Raw genomic sequence first — 22,836 nt, forward strand, 5'->3', positions numbered from 1 at the left:
TTTTTACTCTTTGCTTTTTTGAAGAACGATGAAATGGATCCGCTACCTGTCTAACGGTTTTTGTGCGAAAAATTATGAATAGAATTGTTGTTCTGAGAGTACTTGGCTGAGGTGGGGATGGGGAAAGTAAGATAAGGGGCAATAAAACTGCTCGCCAATGGCTGTGGTTCGGTTTTTGCTAGAAATCTCATCATTAAACTTTTTTGAATATTATTATGCTATATATTTTTTTTTTGAAAGAATTGCACAGTCATGCGTTTATTTTCAGATACGTTGAGATAATCGGATATCATGTGAGGTTTATTTATGCACATTGCTTGTTGCGTCTTGTTATTCGCAGCCTACTACATATACTGCAATGAACTTAACAGCTAAGTTCAACTTATTGGACGCAGTGGCTTAACCTGCCCAACAGGGCAGAAAAAAAATACTACAATGAATCCTTTGAAACATCTCTCTAAGTACCCTATCAAGTTTTTTTTTTTCAATAAACACTAAAAAAAAATTCTCCAAGGATTATTTCAAGTATTTACTCAGAGAATTTCCAAAGAGCTTTTGGAGGAATTCCTCCAAGGATTCATTTAGATTTTTTTTTCACAGATTTTCTGGTACTTCTTTCAAGAATTCTTTAAAAAGTTCCGCCAATAATATCGTAAGTAATTTCTCCAAGTATGTAAGCAGTTCTCCAGCAATTCTTTCCTGGATTCATTCGAGGATTCTTTCAGAAAGTTCTGCTGAAATTCCATAAGGAATTACCATAGAATTCCTTAAAAAAATTCTTCATTTAGTCTTACGGGAATTCTTCAAAGGCTTCCTTCAGGGAATCCTTCAAAAATCCGTTCACGAATATCCAAGGATTCCTTAATTGTTTCCTGTGGGATGTTATACGATGGTTGCTCATTTGTATTAGTTTGAACACAACAAACGGTATGTTTCATTCGTCTGTGTTTTGAATTGTCTACTTGTCAATGTTGGCATTCTTAAAAAAAAAAACTCAATTGTCAGCCAACAGATCAAGAATGCGTTGCGTTGAATGGTAATTCCTTTCCGGATACATTCCACAGTTCCTTCAATAATTCTCTCATGAATTTTTCGAAGAATTTGTTCTGAAGTATCGCCATGGATTCTTAACAAAATCTCCAAAAAAATATCTAGGAATCTATCCAACTCACTAATTCTCCTCAGAGAATTGCGAGAAACTTCTCTAAAAATAGGAAATTTACAAATAAAAAAATTTCCTTGGCTTATTTCTAGAATTCCTTCAGGGATTTGTGCGGGAACTCCCCTAAGGAATCCTATAGAAACTCTTCCAAGGATTCTATCAGGAATTCTTCCAGGGTATTACCGAAATTCCTGCAAGGATTTGTTCTAAAATTGCTTCATATATTTTCTCGGGAATTCACCCAAAAATTCCTTCAGAAATTGCTACTCAGTGCTTTGTTAAAGGATTTCTGTTGGTTTTTTTTTTTTTAATTCCTGTTTCATGAAGTCCTCCAAAAATTTCTGAAACTTTTTTTCCAAGAGTTCCTTTCCTTCAAAGATTTCTAACATGGGATTAATCGATGTAGTGTCCGGACGGACACTGCGGCCACTTAGATCAATCGATTGCAATTGACAAATTGGCCGAAATCCTTTACCAAGAAGGACGGATGTAAATCGTGCAACCTACTCGCGTGAAATACTTTACAAGATTAAAGTTTCATTTCATCTTGATCGTTTATTTCATTTGCGGCACATCACCGCTGCTTAAACTATATGCCCTGTTTATCCTTTTTTAGTACCTATCTCAATCCCTACATTCTGCCCCTGTCCTACGCTCTCATCATTTAAAAAGTTTAAATATTTCCATTAACAATGTTTACTTTAAATACATTTCACTTTATTGTTGCACAACTTACAATTGCCTTCGTCCTTAACATGATATTATCATATCATATCATATCATCAGCATCACAACCATACTCATTTACAACCACCTTCTATGTCACTTTTAGTATTCTTATCTCTCATCTCTCATCATCATTATCACCATCTCTTATCTCCTATCTCGCATCTCTCATCATTTATCTTTTATTTATCAAGTTTCATCTCTCACATCTCTCATCTCTCTCCTCTCATCTGTAATCATCATCTCGTATCTTCCATCATCATCACTATATATCATCTCTCATCATCATTCCGACCACGCATCTCTCATTTCTGATCTTCAATCTCTTATCACGTAACTCTCATCATCATCATCTCTCACCTCCTACTTCTCATCACTCATCATCATCATCAACTCTCAGCTCTCATCATTACCATTATCCCCAAGTAACAAAGAAAACATCTTTGAAAATAAAATTTGAAAAAGATGTTGTAATGCAGTACTATAATCGTATTTATACACATCTTGTGTTAAAATCATGTTTTATCTATGTTTGGCAATAACAAGCCAATGAAAATAATGATTAACTTCAATACAAGTTAAAGTAACGTAAATTTAACGTTGATAACACATCATCATTCAATTGAAGATGTTATGTAAAAAATCGGCAGCACATAATTATATAATTTTTACTCACATATGTTACAAATACGTTATTTTGACGTATCAAATACGTTAATATAGTTTGAAGTTTATCAGATCGCTGTTCTGCCAGTTCGCACTTGAACATTATTTATTAAAAAATCTTCTGTCTTAAAATACTAGCAATTCAATTATGAGAGCAACTATGACAGCATTCAAACACTTATTTTTTTTCATTCTTCACTTTTGATGATGCCGCTATAAACAAGCTAAACATATATGAATATTATCTAAAAAAAAGTTGGTGGCTGTACAACTCACTTTAGTACTGCATGGCTGGAAAGAAGCAAACCACCCTTGCACTTCACTTATACGCCAGTCCTCTTATTACATACCTAATAATCACTTTAGGTACTTACCTAGCGGCTAAATCACACTTAAAAGCACTTAGTGTTAAATTGACCCGGAAAAATGTTAAAAAATAATGTCCTCATATCGGCTCCATGAACTGCACTCTAGCTTTGTTATTGTTATAACTATGTTCAAAACTAAAGCCTGTATCCGCAATAATCGGGACACCTAAATACAGCTGTAACTCTGCAATAGATACATTAAAATTGTTCATATTTGGCCTAATAACATCTTGAGATGTGTTCATTTTACCTACAAAATTTCATGTGAATCGGTGCAGTACTTTTTGTTGTAGCAATGAAAGAGTAGAATGTGCGCCGTTGAATTTTGTACAGGTCCTAGTTTTGCTTCTCAGCGCTGTAACATTTGAATTTGGCAAAGGAAATGGCTCAAATTTTGAACACAAACCTCTCAATCTACATCTGTTGCATAGACAAAATTTCAAAAAAATTGATGCATTATCAACAATTTTATAGCCGAAACATGTATTGGGACTGAACGTATTTTTAGTCCCTCAGACAGCAATTAGTCAGCACCCTTTATTGTTTCGATTGTACTACTGAAAGTACTATACCATTTATCATCAAATTTTGCAGGCATAATAAACACATAATCAACTACCTTCAGTGAAAATTTCATGAAAATTGGCAGAGGCATTCAAAAGTTATGAATGGGCAAATATCGCACATGAAAAACACGAATAATTTTCACTAACACTCATCCATATCAACACCAGTAGCTTTCAAACCAATTGATCAAAGTTGATGAAATTTTGCAAGAAAGTGTCTCTATAAGTATCATAACTGCTAACGAAATTTCATAATTATCATCACAAAATTTTGAACTGTAGCGTAAAAGACTCATCTATTATGTGAATGAAAATTGGTCATGATCATGATTGTACAAAATGCTTAAAACCACGTCTAATTGTTTTTCATCCACAGTTAAAAGTAATGCATCGATTTTTATGAAATTTGGCACAAACAATAAACATACAACCAAGAGTTCTCAGTCAATTTTCTGGCCTATTTTACCGATTCATTACAGAGCAACAGCCGTACTTCTGCGTCCCGATTAATGCGGATACAGGCTTTAGTATCTGAAAACAAAAATTACAGCGCTGTTTACTATTTGTTCAGAATACGATACTATGATGTTTTATCTATGTATTTGAAACAATTCTAATGGTTTTCAACAAACATGTTATAAATATGTACAATTTAGGGATGAACCAGCCACGGGCTGAAAGTCTCTTTAATAAAGATAATAAAAAAATATGTACAATTGAAGTAATTTAAACTATTTTAAATATTTTGAGTGTTTCCCTACCAGAGCATGAGCATGAGCATGAGCATGAGCATAGATGACCGCACAATTCGTAGTTGCTACTCCGTGATTGACCAGAGCAATCGAAATTGCACAAGGAACCAATGAATAGGGCTTGGGACTAGCTTACTATTCTCAATGTACACAGGTCGAGAGCTCTCAACTTTAATAAGGTCAATAACGGCGCCGGCCACGTCCTTACGGTCATCGAGGATGGAAGGGAATGTTAGTAAGACAAACGTTGTTATAAAGACCGCGAATCGTTGCATCTCCACGTTTGTCTCAGGAAGGATTTTTTTGTTAGTAGGGTAAGGTACATTGTCAGTCCGGGAGTCACCTATGGTTGGTGATATGATTTGACAATGGATCAATATACACAAACCGCCGTTAACAACCGACCACTTTTCGACGCAAGAACTAGCCAAAAAGGGAGCAGAAACCTTTAGTCTATTCCACACAGAAATACACTGAACGCGACTCACTTGTCGGCGCCCAGATTTTTTCTCGACCGGCGAACCCGAAGTAACATTTTTCACTCTTTTGTGTAAATGCAAAAAATGAAAGAAAATATTTATTATCAACTAAAAGTGTATTGGAAACTAGCGCCGAAGGGAAGCGAAAAATTCGGAACCGACTCGAACCACGGCGCGCGCACACTCGTCCCGTCGTCGGAGCCCCGCAGAGAGAAGAGAAAAAAAAATCGCAAAAATCTAGCAAAGCGAGCGCGCGAAACTTTGCTGCTGCCGAACTACCGCACACTACTGACTCTATTTTGAGTGTTTCCCTACCAGAACAGATAAATTACAGTGCCTGCCAAAAAAGTGTCACACAAACATTCTTATTAATAGTCCTTTGATCTGCATGTTTTTCGCCCGATACATATTTATCTGAGATAGTTTAAACATTTAATACAATTATAAAGTTTTTCTGTACATAACGTCTAAAAATTCTACAGTCATAAGCACATAAGATTTCGTAATCAAAAGTAGCTTACCAAAACTTCGTACCGGCACTGTGTCAAGTAGCCACCATGTTGCATGTCTGAAAATTTGTTTGAAAAACCTACACAAATCAGAGATATACCAAAAATTTTTCTTCATATTTCCAATCCGATGGAAAGCGAATGAATTCATGAAGAGTGAACATGCTTGTTTCACCAAAAATTTTGAATGGCACATGAAATTTTGTAGTCGGGGCCCGTGGCGCAGTGGTCCACACGTTCGCTTCATATGCGGATGGTCATGGGTTCGATCTCAGCCCCGGCACTTGCAATTTTTCGTCAGTTGCTCTTCCCCCGAGAGCAGCTGACACCTGACCCTCTTCGGAGCATATAGCTCTAACGGACCCGGAATTTGGATATCGGCGAACCGCAACTCATAATGGACGACCCTCAATTGGACTGGAAAAGAAACAGCAGCCCACAGCATCATCATCGTGCTCATCATTCTACCGTGGACAGGGTAGAAAAGTGGAAGCAGCACAAAAGACACCAGTTCGATACATGTAGCAGAATTAGAATAGAATACATTTAGGCGCTGTACAAAGCGTAAGTGCAGCGTCCGATTGGAATCGCTCACGTAGTGCCCTAGTGGACAAAAGAGCTGTAAATTGGGTTAAGCGATTAAGAATTTAAAAAAAAAATGAAATTTTGTCATGGTGACCAAACATCAAGAATAGATTGCAAATAAAATGTGAGGCATAATTTTTTTAAGCCATCACCAAATATCACATAATAGGTGGCACATTTATTTGCATAGCGTGCGTTTGATGAATAAGGATTTTGCTACTAGCAACAAGTCTTTACGATGTTGCTAATAACGTATTCAAAACTTTATTTTATGTTATAAGAATGTATTAAAAAACATCTTTTGTAACATCAAAGATGTTTTATAAGCCGCCAGTTTTTGCGCTTTTTCGGTGATATAAGTGAATGAAAATAAGTTTTTCATATTCGGAACGAAACTTTGACGTTTGTATGAAACACGTAATATATTCATTATTGTAACAGGTTGTGCTACTTGGGTCGTCACCATATCTCATCTCCAATCTCTTATCATCGTATCTCATCCTCAATTTCTTGCCTCTCATCCATCATCTCTCACATCTCATATTTCACACCTCCCATCTCTCATAATCATCATCACCCATCTCTAATTTCTTATCTGTCATCTCTCCTCTCTCATCTCACATCTCTCATCTCTCATCATATCATGATCATCATCATCTCTTATCTTTCATCATCATCACCATCTCTCATCTCTTTTAGATCTATTTCGTCTTGCATCTTTTATCTCTCATCATCATCGTTTCTCAACTCTCATCTTTTGTTCATTAGTTTTAGCCCTCACCTTTCATCTCCCTTCTCACATTTCTCATCATCACCATCACTTATCGCTTGTTTTTCATCTCATTTCTCACCATCATTATCAACCCAAGCAACACGACTTGTTGCTAATACAGTAACAGCAACCTTAGTGCAATTTATTCACTGTCCGTATTACGGACGACAGAACACAATTGCTTCTTCTTTGAAACCCAAAAAGCGCAGATTCTGAATTCTTATGCAACATAAACGAGGAGGAATGATAAAAAAGATGGGAAAAGATTTTGTCCAGACTCGAACCATGGACACCAGGAGTATTATCTACTCACCTTACATACTACACAGCTCTGTGAGAGAATCGATGCTCAACTCATCATAAAAGCTACTGAAGTTACTTGTTACTTTATTGCACCTTCTTTGTCACAAGTTAGAGAACTGTCAAAATAAAAAGACGCTCAAGTTTTCTGTAACGCATATGGAATCTAATCTGAACAAACAAACCAGAGTTAGATGTTTAATGCATGTTTCATAACACATTTAATGTAAGCTGACTGTATTATCACTTGCGAGCAATATGTAAGCTCCGCCTCCACGAATCGATGTCAAACACGTGGTAATTTGTGATTTCTATGAAACAAAGCAGCAACTTTACGAATTTCGGAGTTTAAATGCAACTCAACTGACAAGATGGAAGTTTCGTGTGCTTCTAGTGCAACTCATTTAGACCAAAGCATAGAAAGCCACAATCTGCATGATGTTGCAGGTGCTGCTTGGGAACGCCATCACCATCATCTCTGATCCATCATCTCGTACGTCTTATCTGTTTCATCTCATCTCATATCGCCCATCTCTCATCTATCATATCGCACCTCATATCTCTATCCTTTCACCTCACATGTCTCACCTCTAACCTTTCATCTCTCACCTCTCATCACCCACAGCACTAGGCTTCGCGACTCCTAATCACAGAAACGACTGGTACGGCGGCGAATGTGAACAGTTAAAAAAAACGAGAAGAATGCAGCATGGGTGAGAATGCTGCAACACCGTACGAGAGCGAATGAGGCACGTTACAGACAGGCAGAACTCAGTCTTCCGGATGAAGAAGCGCCAGCAGGACGATCGAGATCGCGAAGCGATGGTAGAGCTGTACCGCGCTAAGGACACACGAAAGTTCTACGAGAAGCTGAACCGCTCGCGCAGAGGCTTTGTGCCACAAGCCGGCATGTGCCGAGATAATCACGGGAATATTCTCACGAGCGAGCGTGAGGTGGTCGAGAGCAGAGATGTCCATATCCTCAGTGAGGGAAAGAGAAATAGAAAATACACCACTCACGCTGTGCATCTGAACAGGAGCCCTTCTCTTATATGTGGAGCCACCACTGCGATTCGGATGCGCGCATGCTTGGTGAGTAGAAATAAATCTCTTAGCTCCCTGAGCACTAGGCCACACAACAGTGCGGCGAGAGCGATTTAAAATTCTCTTCGGTGAAAGTGTAAAAAATCACCCGGGCGCGCGCTCCAGTGAGGTTTTTGCGCCAGAGTGCGCGCTGCGGTGAAACACCGGAGAGTTCTCGCCCCGGCGACACCATGGTGATAATTTGGTGACTGCTGGGTGAAAACACGGGAGAGCGCCGGAGAGCGATGCGCGCGAAAGAGTGAGCCACACTCGTTCCAAGGCGGACGAGCAAGAGCACGCACTAGCGCTTGGTCTACCTACCACCCAAAACAAGAGAAACTGGCTTCTTGGTGTGGTGAAAAATGTTCCTATCCCCAGTGTGGTCGATAAACTGACGCCGCAGTGAATCGCTACGGTGAAATGCCATCTTAATGAATAAAGAGTGTAGCGGTTGCTGATTGAGGTATCAGTCGGCAGCCGTCTAGTTTGATGGAAGATGTCTAGCGTTCTATTTTCATTGTAATTTAGGCCATAGCGAGGAGCTAGCCTCGCTATGGCCTGCGTGGCCATGGTGGACTAGCCTCCAACAAGAACTACACGACACACACAATACGCGACGCGACACAAGACAACACTTATCGTTCTTACAATCGTCAAGAAAAGACTTAAAAAATTACCTTTTGTCGACCGGTTTTGGGCGAGATCTAGCCCATCTTCAGGACAATGTCCGACTGACTGCGTTGTGTTCGTACGTTGTTCGTATACGTCCAAAAGAAGAGAAATTTACTCTATCGTCAAGTCTGCTAGGTCGAAGAGACACGATGCGATGGGAGGGTCATCCTCATTCATTAATTGCTTTTTCGACCCTGTGATGAACATGGATTCCCATGTATTCAAATGCGAAGATTTGTTGACAAATTTGAGCAGTTTCGCTTCTTCCCAGTTGATGTTGTGGTTACTGCTTGCTGTATGAACTGCCACGCTGGATTTGTTTTGTTTGTTTGTGTCAACGGCATTCTTATGTTCCCTGATTCTGGTTTTGAATTTCCGGCGTGTCTGACCTATGTAGACAGCTGGACAGTCCCTGCACGGAATTTCATAAATTCCTGACTGCTCATCCGGGGGAACCTTATCATTCAGATTGCATAGTAGTTCACGTAACGTGTTGGCGCTTTTGTGTACTACTTGCAATCCATGTCGTTGAAGCTTCGATTTTATTGGGTTGGTTACTTCAGGGTAGAACGATAGGCTAATCCTTTTTTTTTTGTCCTGCTATTGGCTCCTGTGTTGTTATGTTCTGACGGTGTGTTTCGCGTTTGTGTTTTTGTAAAATTTTGTCAACGAAAGTTCTGTTGTATCCATTAACCTCGGCTGCAGCGTAAATTCGATTTTGTTCTCCCTTGAATTCTACGCTATCCAATGGTACATTGTAAAGCCGGTGAGCCATAGTCCACATCGTGTCTCTTCGACCTAGAAGACTTGACGATAGAGTAAATTTCTCTTCTTTTGGACGTATACGAACAACGTACGAACACAACGCAGTCAGTCGGACATTGTCCTGAAGATGGGCTAGATTTCGCCCGAAACCGGTCGACAAAAGGTAATTTTTTAAGTCTTTTCTTGACGATTGTAAGAACGATAAGTGTTGTCTTGTGTCGCGTCGCGTATTGTGTGTGTTCTCATCATAATTGCCTGTGAAATTTTCAACTTGATGGCGAACAGAATTTCCAGTTAAATTGCCGAATATGCTGCCTATGAAATTTTTGAAATAAATTTGGAAGTAATTATCGAAGGCTATTGAATCAAAAAATTAAAAAAATGCCGTAGGAATAAATAAAGAAATTGCTGATGGGATTCCCGAAAGACTAGCTTCCTACATTTTTGTTAGAATTATAAAAATCAATGCACAAACCAATTTTTGAACCAAATTTTCAAAGAAATTCCAAAAGAGTTCCTGCTTATCTGAAGCAGTTTTCTGAATGATAGACCCAACAAACATTTTTGCTGTACAAGAGTGGAATAAACGACTCTTAAACAAACTTTAGCTTAAGAAACTGTTGTTCAACTAGTTTTGTTACTTGGGGATATTAATACAATAAAATACAAAGGAATTACAGAAGGAATTTCAATAAAATTGCCACAAATGTTTTGAAAGGCGTTGCAAAAACAATTTCCGAATGAAACAGTGAAATTACTGAGAAAAATATCGAAGAAATTTCCAATAAAATTACCAATTTTTATAATTTGTGAATCTTGACTTACGGCGAAACTGGGAGCATTCCCTTACTTCATAGTTTTTGATTTTTTTTTTCATTAAATAACGTAGCAACATTTTCATAATCGGAAGACATGTATAGAATAAAGTATCTTCTGCAAAAATGAAAAACATTTTCCATACAGAAAAAATCAGGAGATACCTTGATCAATACCTCTACATGTATACGAAAACCGATTTTGGAAATATTGCTACGTTTTTTAATAAAAAATAATCAAAAACTAAAAACTGAGGAAGTGCTTCCAGTTTCGCCTTACTTGCTAGTTTCTTACATATAACATTTCTAAAGACAGAAATTCCCAAAGAAACTGCTGAACAAATTCCAATTAAATAGCCAAGAAATTCCCATTTTATTGTCTAAGAAATTTTCAAAGAAATCGTGTAAGAAATATCCGAAGAAATCCAAAAAAAAATAAAAAATGACTAAGAAATTCCGAAAGAATTGCCGACAAAGTTTTTTATTTTTTTATTTTATTTTTTTTATTTTTATTTTTTTATCTGTTTTAACGAGATTTTAAGCCCTGGGCTAGTTCATCTCGGGCCCCACGCTTTACTTCCCTTCCGAAAGAAGAACTCACATTTTGTGAGTTCGTCGGGAGTGGGATTCGATCCCAGGTCCTCGGCGTGATAGTCACGACAGTGTATCGACATGTCTTTTTCAACTGCCTATCACTACACATCTTTTAACGTATGAAAATTCTACAAAGAATTAATGAAGATATTTGTTGACTTGTATCTGTGAAATTTCGGAGTATCATCAGCTTGATCAAGAGCATCCCGCGTGAAAACGAACATTTGTTTTTTTTTTTTATTTCACATTATATGTATTCTAGTATTCTAAATTTTGTTTTTCGATGGATTCATGTTGTTTCCGACAGCTAATATAATACTCTGCCCGTTCTAAATAATTCCCTACCTCGCAAATCATTCAGACACCGTTCGACTGAATTCGCAATTACATAAATCACTTCCACGTCACAACTGACCATCGGTCAACTGCTGTCCCCCTTCCAGTTTATGCGCAAAATCCCATCACTCGATATGGCTTTGAAATGTTACAATACGTCAGTCCCGGTCGGTCGGTCACGCACATTCTCCGCGCGGCGCGCATTCGGAGAGCGGTCAGCGCCTGGCAGGTCCTTCCTCATCGTCGTTGTTGTTGCCGCCGTAATTTGAATAATCCTTTATTAACAAAATTAGACCCGTGAAGCCCGTGATGCCGGCTGGCTGCCTTGCTCCTCCACGATGCTCCGGAATTGCTGCGCCGCCGCGGTTCTCGAAATTCCCCTCGGTGGTACAATTTCTTCTAAGCAACATTTTTTTTCTTTGGTTGCCTTCATTTGCCGCACATCATTCATACACATCGAGCTTGTCCTAATTTCAATTCCACAAACAATGTGCGTTATGCACTGCGCTTCAAGGCCTTAAGCCTTCGTCAAATCCAGGAAGAAGAACTCTTGTCATGCTTTCACCTTACGCAGTTTGATTTTTTTTCTTCCTTTTTTAAGGAAGACTGTTGTTTCCTCCGATCCGTACGCAGCTTGTTCATCATCAAGGAAAACGAACGTATAATTATATAAGTTTCATAAGTTGAGGAACGTTAACCCCTTGAAGTGAGTTTGCTGTTGCAGGCTTCATACTGTGCAACAGCATAACATTGGTCAGCTAACACTTTCAAGAGAAAAATAAATAACTCATCATTATGGTGGCCCACACTTATTCGAAAAACATAAAATATCCTGAAACAGTTGTGTTGGACTCCCAGAAACTACGTTCAAAACTTGAGTGAAATCAATTAAGTCTAAGGGAGGACTCAACGAGCTTGAAGTTTGTATGGAAAAAAATGGCCAAACGTATCTATGCAGAAATCTTAAGTTTTCGTTTTTTACCACTAGATGGCACTTTACCTAGGGTATTACTGTTTTATTATGCGTCGGATAACTTTGCGGTCTTCAACAAGATTGTTTGGACTTTATGCCACCTACAAGAATACCAAAGATTGCAATTATTGAGCCCTTACAGCATCTACTAGCTCCAAAAATCGAAAACTGAAGATTTCTGCATACTTTTGATCAAGTTTTCCAATACATACTTCAAGCTCGATGAGCGCCCTCTTAGATCTAATCGATTTTGCTTAAATTTTGAACGTAGCTTCTGGGAGTCCAAAACAAATGATTCAAGAGGTAAGACTTGGTATTTTCCGAGTTTTATGTGTTTCATATAAGTGTGGATCACCCTACTAATCATACACAATAGGTAAAATTTCAATAAAATCACAAAAAATATGACCGATGCTACCCTGTTTGACGGTATTCTCATCAGAATAAAGCAGAACACACCCAAAAGGACGCCAAACACAGGGGTCAAACTAGGATGCCCTCGCGCTTCCTATTCCGCTGCCTCGGAACCACGGACCCTACGAGGTCCGAACACAACCGCTTCAATCAAATTTTGCTACATTTTGATGGAATACGTCTTCCGTCACTACCACCGGGAGCGGGACCCGGTTTCCCTTCAACCCTTAGCGGGAATTTGACGCTTGGCAGACGAATAAAAGACGTTCTAATGTCTCTAATGTATTTCTAATCATAATTTATTCACATGCTTGTAAGATCTGTGAATCCGAACTTCGGGGAAAAAAGGGTTGCCGAAAAGAATGAAAAGAAGAAAACCGAGGAAGAAATTTCAATCGCGAACAATAGGAAGGAAAAATTAAACTAATAAGCTACGGTTAGGAAAGGATGATACTGGTTTCCCTCGCGCCTTCCTTTTGATGAGCTCTCTCCTGCGCGCGCGATGTAGGCATACAGGAAGAAACGCAAGCGGATTAAATTTTACATGTTCAACAACAAGCCTGACGGGTGGTAGCTCCATCGTTCATGTTGCTCGTTTGCTGGGAAAAGTCTTTTTTTATGTTGAGCTCTAATGTTGGCAAAATCGACAGTTTTCATACAAATTATTACACGTTGTTTCTGAAGTTGGCATCCCTTTGGATATTTACATCAGAAAATCCTTCAGGAATAACATCCAAATACTCTGAAATTCTGAATTATTCAGAAGTTCATTCGAGTTACTTTAAAAATACCTCCAAAACATTTCTAGCATGTTCGTCATAACAAGAGTTTTTACAAGAATTACAACAATGCTCCTCTAGATATCACGTTGAAAACTTCAACAGGAAGTTTGAATGAAAAGGCTACAACAATTCGTTATTAAATGCAGCCATATTTTAGTAATAAACGAAGCCTATAGAACACCTGGATCAATCAAGAAGGGCTTCGAAAAATTGTATCGAGATCATTTTCAAGATTTTTTTGATTTTCAAGTATTGTCTTAAATTTCTAAATCTGGCAAAAATTATTTATCTATTCCACCAGAATGAGCTACAAAACATTTCCAAACATCAGAACGCGTGTTAATCAGAATTCAGCATATTGGTGTAAAAAATTGAGCTCAATCCATCACAGCAAACCACAATTACAGCATCTCAAAGTTGGTCATTTTATATGAAAATCGACGTTTGTCCGATCAATTATGTACCACAATGTGCGCCTTAAATGCTGCTTAAATGCAGATTTTGGCTTAGGGGCTGTCCATAAACCACGTGGTCATTTTTTTGGGACTTCTCAACCCAGGCCCCTCCCCCCCCCCGCGTGGTCATTAGTCCATACACATTTTTTTATTCGTCCATACAAAATGGTCATTGGCCGAACCCCCTCCCCCCCCCCCCCCTCTTGTCCACGTGGTTTATGGACAGCCCCTTAACATCTGTTTTTTCCTTCCCTCTAAAGATCACAGTAATCTGTGATTGTAAGCGGTCGCAAATTTTCGCCGCTGTCACGTTTCTTTTGTGCTGGTTTTGTTTTTTTTTTCAAATTTCGGAAAATCGGAATCAAGTTTTTGTGTGTGCTTGCGTTATAGAAAATGGCCAGTGTGTGTTCCGCGAGTAAACCGTGGGTGTTTCATCAGGCCAGTAGAAAAGTTGTATCCGTAATATTTTCGGCTTCGGTGCATTCTGTGCTCGATGAACTTTTGATTGTAGCTTTCATCCGCGCGCGTGTGTAAAGTGATGTTTCCGACTTGTGGCAGCAAAAAATAGGCGTCTGAATTATCTGTATGAGGTCTAGGAGCTGTGAGGACCCGATCCTCCTGCGAGCAGCTGCGACCGACGTTCACATGGTGGACGATTACCTATCATTGGATCCATGGATGCTTTTTATCGTCATCCTGTTCCCCCTGGAGCAGCTTCATTCCGCGCCAGAAGTCAGATAAGTAGCCAGTGTGTGTGTGTGTGTGTGTGTGTAAATGTGTTGTTGAAGTGGCTTCCCAAGTAACACACATGTTATATAAAAGTTACGACAGCGCAGGTTTTGGTTGTATAGAAGTTTATTTAACGTTATTTCAACACAATGTTAGAATTACGTAAAATAAACTTCTATACAACCAAAACTTGCGCTGTGGTAACTCTATTATAACATGTGTGTTGCTTGGGTTAGGAGGGCGCGGTCTGTATGTGACGCTAACATGCCTATTGCGAATTGTTCTGCTTCATTCAGTAAGCGCTTTGTTACCATACATAAATGCAAGCATTTAAAGAGACTTTTTTAATATATCAAACTACATATATAAATTTATAATAATCCAGTGGCATAACTCATACTTAATTCCAGACCATTCCTGTATCAACCTCCCAACTCCTTTCTATTTACGAGGGCGTCGGTGAGTCGCTGGCACCTCGATAAATAGATATCATCCATACCCTACTATCCCTTCCCATCCACAAAACGTGTTTCTTTTCGTTTCAGAGAGCGACCAATGGCGCTTAAGCCTAGGCTTGATAGCCAGGACACAGTGAAAATGCCTGTGTCCCATCCCTGAAGCAACGAGGCGCATGGAGTGTCAAAATCTCTTAGCTACGTCACTCTCAACGTTTGTGTTCAAGTATACTAAACACTTATACTCACATCAACACATTTACATGATCTACACTTACACACTCTGAATCTTGTTGCATCACTCGCTTATAGTGATTCCCAAATCAACCAATTCCAAATATCCAACTCCTTGACACCTATGGGGCGCCGGTGAGTCGCTGGCCTTTCATAAAGTAGGTGTCATATCATCACATCCTTTCCTTTCCTCGTAACGGAGAAATTGGATAGCTGTTCCTTCCCAAATAGCATTCCATAAGCAATTAGAATAGGAGTATCAAAGTTAAACATGACAACTTTCAGTATGCAATCTACGAATTACTCCGTTACCACGCAACGCAACGCAACGCAACGCAACATCTGTTTTTTCCTTTCCTCTGTTGAGGGAAATTAAGTCACGGTGTTCATTAAACTGAGTTTTTGTGGCATATGCATTTAATCAACCATACGATAACAACCCTCAGATTGTCAATAGCATTAGCATCAAACATGTCGCACAAATTCGCAGGTGATACAGTCCCAAATCGCTATTAAGAGATTTGCCTCCTTCCCGTATGTTACCAAAGAACAGATATTCGGGGCTAATCTCTGACTCTAAGACAAGTTTGATACAATCCTCCAACGGCTGAGAGCTGTACGACAGCTGAGTGATGGGAAAGGAAGATTAGTTGGACACCTAAGAAAGGTAAGGACTGTTCAATTTATAAAACGGACAACTTTACAAGGCTATAAAAAGAAGATGCGTAGTTCAATTTTAACCACCCTTGCTTCGTTGTTCAGTACATCATTTTTCATTATAGTAATCATTTTTGAATCGAATAAAAATAGTTTTATTTTTTAGAAAATCGGCCAGGTGTTGAATCTGGTGAATTTTTCGATTACCGAAAATTGAAAGTATATACAAAATTACTGTTCACATATGATATATCGTTTTTAATATCAAAAAAGTATGTGTCATGCTGTAGCAGCATGAGTAATAAACATTCTGGCAGAATTTAAACTCAATTAGAAAATTAGTTTTCGAGATATTAAAGTCTCAAATGAGATTCGATTTTTTGAATAAAATTCAATTGTCAAGCGAAAAGGGTATGACAATATCGACAAAACATTATTTTTATGCGTCCATTCGAAAGAAGGAATAATGTGGTTTGAAATGCAGAAAACTGCTTTTTAACAACATTGCTGGTTTGGTTACTGTGCGTCATCACAGGTACAGTAATCAAAACAGTTTCGTTCTTTGAAGGTTCTTCCAAATAACAATGCTACCTAATGCAAACTTTGCATAACAATGATGTTGGAAATAAAAACTTTACATCCTTATCCTTAATAAATAAGGTGTACAATGACGTAGGACCAACTTTGTTGGAAATAAATAATAACAAGATTCGCTAGAGTCGAAAATCTGCATCAATGGAGCAAAAACTATGCATATATTTACTATGACCATCTTCATGAATTAAATTTTTGATGAAGAATGCAATTGAAAGTTAATTTTTCTTCTGTATCATTCAAAAAGAAATATTCCACTACTCTGGACAAATTTTCAGTCGAATTCGTTGCTCTATTGCAACACAGGACTTAAATTAATATTTTTTAATAATTTCTATGGAAACAAGGCAACTCACTATATCAAGCTGGAGGCTACTTTGTGCATTATTACTGATCAACTATTGAGCTTTACCTTTAGTAGAATAGTATAAGATTCCAATACATTAAAAACTTCGTAAAAATGTGCATGTTAAGTATGTGGAAAGTTATGTCGAATTTTGAGAAATGGGGTTTTATTGACGTTTCACGAAAACCGCTTCAGTTACACAATAAACAACATTTTGCTCAATGTTATATTTTTCCTACACTTGAGAATAGCTATAGGAAGTTATGCAAAAAACTGATAATCTTTTTATTGAAAAATAAAAAAAGGTATCGCACAAGCAAGATGTCCGTTTTATAAATTGAACAGTCCTTATGTAGACACCTCTACGTCCTCTCAAGCCTAGGTGCCACAAAAATTTGATTATTGTTAGTGGGAGAGTTAAGTCCAAAAGATACGTTTGGTCATCCTTTAGGCACCACAACGATGAACAGGATCAGACTCACCAAATTCTACGAACTCCAGTACTCTTGAGAAGAAATTGTTAAGTTTAATTTAGCAACATTTAGCAGCATTTAGCGGGCATCTATAGGGTGTCCCAGAAAGTATGGACACAACTTTGTATAGCGAAAGTACAATAATTTTCTTATAAAACAACAATTTTTATATTTTTTTTATTTTTATTCAGAGTGTTTTAATTGATTTCTGTAAAGAGTTTATACATTAAAAAGGGTTTTTGTATGCAGAATGTTTAGAATGAAAAAACATCTCTTAAAACTTCTGCACAAACTACTTTTTTACGGTTTTGCCAAATATCCAAATTCGAAACATTTTTTTTTTTGATTTTTTTTTCACATGATACATTCGAAAACATGTTTCCTCAGATGGTTGATTGAAATTTTTTTTATAAAAATATGTTTTGCCTGTGCGTACGGGTATTTCAGAATTTTGAGAAAACTGAAAAATTCGCCTTTTCTATTTCTGGATAAGACATGTGTTGATGTAACCGACTGAACCCCGTTTGGTCGACATAACGGCCGAACCCGGCGATATCAATAAATGATTTGCGTTGACATAAGCCGAATGAAAGAGGAAAGAGAATCAGGGACTATTGTTCGATGAATGTGATGAATATCATATTGGTTCCACGAGGATAAGTTTATAAACCAGTTCGTTAAAGTTATAATTTCTCTTCATTATACAATATTATTCTGAGTGAGTACCGCTAGAGCTAAATAAGAAAATGGAATTGTACTTATTTTTGTCGATATTGAATTACAGCTCGCGGTGGTCGCTGATAATCGTACATTCGTAGGGTACTTGAATCGATAGTTGACACCTACAAGTAAATATGAGAAACCCTTGAAATTGTTTGAACTAATGTATAGTTTATTACAGTCAGATCGAGCCTATTGTTGAGTTATTGTTGGGAAATAAGGAATTAATTTGGAGTGAGGATAGACCAATGTAAGCGCAATCAATGTAAGTTCCAATGACTTGTACTAAAATGATAAATATACACTCCCGTTCAAAAGTTTGGGGTCACCCCCTCAAAAACATGTCATTTTTTTAGGCCCATATCTCCGCCAATTTGCGTCCGATTTCAAAACCCTAGGTTTCATTCAAAAGATAATAAGTCAAAGAAACTTTGAACATGATTTAAAAAAAACTTTTTCAAACAATTTTGTATGTAAACTTAACCCAAAGTTGCCAAATTTTCTAAAAAATGAATATAAATTTACGGCAGTGTCTGTGGAAGTTGGGTCGACCAAATTTTAAGATGAGAGAAGTAATATGACCCATTTTCTATTAGCTTTCAACTGCTTTTTACAAAACTTAGCTAAAAAATCTAGAAAAAAAATTATTAAGTAAATTAATCCTTGATGTCATCGCCCAAAAGTTTGGGGTCACCCCTCAATATGATGTATCGGCCAAAAGTTTGGGGTCACTTTCGTAAAACATGGAAAAGTGATTTGGTGATATCTTCGTCATCTATAATTCAATTTTATTTATTTTTTCTCATTTCAAAGATAATTAACTAAACTTACGTTTGATGTCTTCAACTTAACGTATTTAACGATTTTTGTATATAAAAATGTTATGTTAAGTTAGCACATTTTACCACGCTTCAAAAAATGAGGCAACTTTACAATAAGTTTTAGTATGTAAATTTCAACAAATATGTGTGGTTCAATGTCTATGCAGTAAGTATCATTCATTTTGTTTCAAACAAGCCAAGAAGAATTAAAATTGAATAAAAGATGACAAAGATATCAACAAATCACTTTTCCATGTTTTACGATAGTGACCCCAAACTTTTGGCCGATACATCATATTGAGGGGTGACCCCAAACTTTTGGGCGATGACATCAAGGATTAATTTACTTAATTACTTTTTTTCTAGATTTTTTAGCTAAGTTCTGTAAAAAGCAGTTGAAAGCTAATAGAAAATGGGTCATATTACCGCTCTCATCTTAAAATTTGGTCGACCCAACTTCCAGCGACACTGCCGTAAGTTTATATTCATTTTTTAGAAAATTTGGCAACTTTGGGCTAAGTTTACATACAAATTTTTTTGAAAAAAATTCTTTTAAATCATGTTCAAAGTTTCTTTAACTTATTATCTTTTGAATGAAACCTAGGGTTTTGAAATCGGACGCAAATTGGCGGAGATATGGGCCTAAAAAAATGACATATTTTTGAGGGGGTGACCCCAAACTTTTGAACGGGAGTGTAGCTTTTAGCGTTCCATTGTTTGTGAGATCTACACAGCGTGCTCAAAAGATATTCGTATACTCCTTCCCAACAACATGCCAACAGACGTTCGAGTTTTGAAACATGTTTTGACGAGAATAAAAATAATTCAATCTACACTTTATAAAGCTGAAGCATTTATTTTACTTATAGTAAAATAAAAATGTAATTTTCGGCATGTTATATATATTCAGGAGCTTGTTTTCAACTATAAGAAAAACGGGTTTTCAAAAATATCGGTTTTGGTGTTTAAATTCATTTTTCAGATCCAAAAGTATAAGTTTTCAATTCAAACAAAGGGTTGTATAATAGATACGCATGTAGAAATACACGTATATATTTTTTGAAATTTTTATCGATTTTAATTTCATGCGTAGAAAACAATTTGTTAAGCGATGTTTTTGAAAAATATAGCAATTTGTGCAGAAGCTTTAAAAGGTCTTCTAGAGAATGTTCTACCGCATTCAAACGAAGTGTGAAATGCAAATTTTAATAATTGGTTTTTGATGTTAATATATTAAGGCAGGATATGTGTGAAAATAAAGTTTGTTTATGCATCCATTTCCAAATGGCAGAGCTGCAAAGTTGTGCCCATACTTTCTGGGACACCCTATAGCAGCACTGCTGAAAGTGTCATTTTGACATATCTGAATTCAACCACATCCAACTTATTTTAGAAGCTCAACCTGAGAATATGGTGTATTAAAAACTTGTGTGGCTAGACCAGCTCCACAAGAAAGTCACGGAAAACCCGATCTATATTTATGTCACGGACTACCTTCAAAAAATGTCAATGACTTTCATGGTGAATATCAATTGACAATTTTGTAGAACTAGTATATCCGTACGGGGTTCCAGTTAGCTTAGTGGTTAAGGCTATGGATCGCCAATCCGGAGACGGCGGGCTCGATTCCCGCTCCGGTCGGGAAAATTTTCTCGACTCCCTGGGCATAGTTTATCATTTTCCTTGCCTCACAATATACAAATTTATGCAATGGCAGGCAAAGAAAGCCCTTCAATTAATAACTGTGGAAGTGCTCCAAGAACACTAAGTTGAAGCGAGGCAGGCCAAGTCCCAGTGGGGACGTAGAGTCGTAAAGAAAAAGAAGAAGTAGTATAGCCGCACAGGTTTTTCATATACCATATTCTCAGGTTGAGCTTCTAATATGAGCTAGATGTGGTTGAATTTAGATATGTTGTTGCGGACAGGTAGTGGTACGTTTGGTGCTCAGTGAAACCGGCAACACTGAAGCAAGGTTGCGAACTACAAGCGCCGGTGCAACCTAGAAACAATCGATTAGGCAGCGTTGTTCAATCAGTGAGCCCGGTAGGAACTGCACTGTGGTTAGGTGGCCTATCTGTCTCGTGAAGGAATACTAGATTGTAAGTTTGAATGAAATGTTATTTAATATAATATAATAAAACTCATAAATTTGCAGTATTAAAGCTGCGTGAAATAATGCTGCTGTCGGTATGGTGTTCTGGTTCCGAGCGCGACTGACTTCCTAACATATGTCGAAATGACATTTTCAGCACTGTCCAGCAGCAATATCACCGAAAACTACAGTCGAATCACGCGAAAATGAAAACCTATTCCGGCACCCTGATGGGAATATGAGAAACTCTCATAACAATCGCGAATTATCCGGAGATCAATTTATAAGCACTTTCCGAGGCAAAATTTGCAAACCCAGCCGTTTCTCAATTCGACCGGCCATCACCATATGATAACATCCCTCAGATTGCCAAAAAAAAAAATCAAAAGTTTAGCTTCTCATTTCTCCCGCTTGGAGCCATTTTTTTGGGTTCATTCTGATATACAGGGGATGGCAAAAATGTTTGGGATAGGCAACTATTTCTTCTCTCACAAATATGTTCAACTTGCTTTAACTTTTTATAGAGTGCATCAAAAATTCTCAAATTTTGACTATTTGTTCACCTATTATATGTGCATGATTGGTACAAATTGGAGCTCGATTGGTTAATCTTTCGCGAAGTTAGAACCGTTCGGGTAAAACACTATTTTTTAGACAACCAATTTTTGAACTATCATATCTCGGAAACCAGTGAACCGAATTGAATAAAATTTTATACGTTTATCAACAATATATTGATATATACGACGCTATAAAATGTAATATTTTCTCACGATGAATAAAGTTATAACGGTTTGACATTCTGGCCCACATAGAGGAAAATAAGTCATATTTACACTATCACACAATAGTTACGAAATGTGTTGTTCTTTCAATCCAAACAGGCTCTAATACATCTTATCAGAGATACTTGAGAACAGAAGCAGAAAATCTTTGGATATCATCACTAAAAATTACATTGATGTAAAAAAATATTTTTTTTTTTCGAGAACGATCCAAAAATTTTCAATCCATGATAACTTTTTTCAACGTTCAAAAAGTACCTATGTTTTAATGGCTTAAGAAGCATTAATGTATTGTTGATAAACATTCAAAAGTTCATTCAATTCGGTTCACTGGTTTCCGAGATATGGCAGTTCAAAAATAAGTAATCTAAACAATAGTGTTTTACGAGAACGGTTCTAACTTCGCGAAAGATTAACCAATCGAGCTCAAATTTGTACCAATCATGCACATATAATAGGTGAACAAACAGTCAAAATTTGAGAATTTTTGATGCACTCTATGAAAAGTTACAGCATGTTGAACATTTTTGTGAGAGAAAAAAAAGTTGCCTATCCCAAACATTTTGGCCATCCCCTGTACTATACCGGTCATTTTGTTTTGCTAATTTCAACAAAAGTTGATCCTTGGATACTCGAATTGCTGATTGTACTTAATCACGCTGAGGATGATCAAATAGCGTGCGTTAAGTTTTGAGGCTTGAATAAAGTTATTGTTTCATTTTGACCCGGTGTCGAACATGTTCCCATAATTAGAAATGGCAGTCCATTAAATACCCCATAATAAATTTAAAAAAATGCACGAATAATTCGAAAATTGCGCCTTTGTTCTTCAATCCTCTTCACCGCATGGCTCATCCGTTTCCGTTAGCTAGAAATTTATTCAAGTCAATTACTCGTTGTTTCGTATTCATTGATAATTTTTTTCGATGTTTTCCATTTGCGAATCTTTAAATTTAGAGCAGAAGCATTAGTTTTGACCAGTCAGGTGTTTTGACCATAGTGCGTTATTCAGACTGCTGTGATCCGGAATATTTGTTTTTTTCTTACGAGTAGATCCCAATACAATATGATAATTACAGCTGATTTTCACATAGATTTTGATTACGAAATGGAAGAAAAAAAGAAAGAATTTTCCTCAAGAAATAAGCTCTCATAT

General features: G+C 37.3%; 1 protein-coding gene across 1 annotated transcript in view; it reads right to left on the bottom strand.

The window, feature by feature from the left end:
- Window positions 1-22,836, bottom strand: part of LOC109410769 (protein lin-28 homolog) — a 36,671-nt gene that overhangs the window by 6,182 nt on the left and 7,653 nt on the right. The gene's annotated exons all lie outside the window — the stretch shown is intronic.

This window comes from Aedes albopictus, chromosome 2 (genome assembly GCF_035046485.1).
Source record: "Aedes albopictus strain Foshan chromosome 2, AalbF5, whole genome shotgun sequence".
Taxonomy (NCBI): Eukaryota; Metazoa; Arthropoda; class Insecta; order Diptera; family Culicidae; genus Aedes; species Aedes albopictus.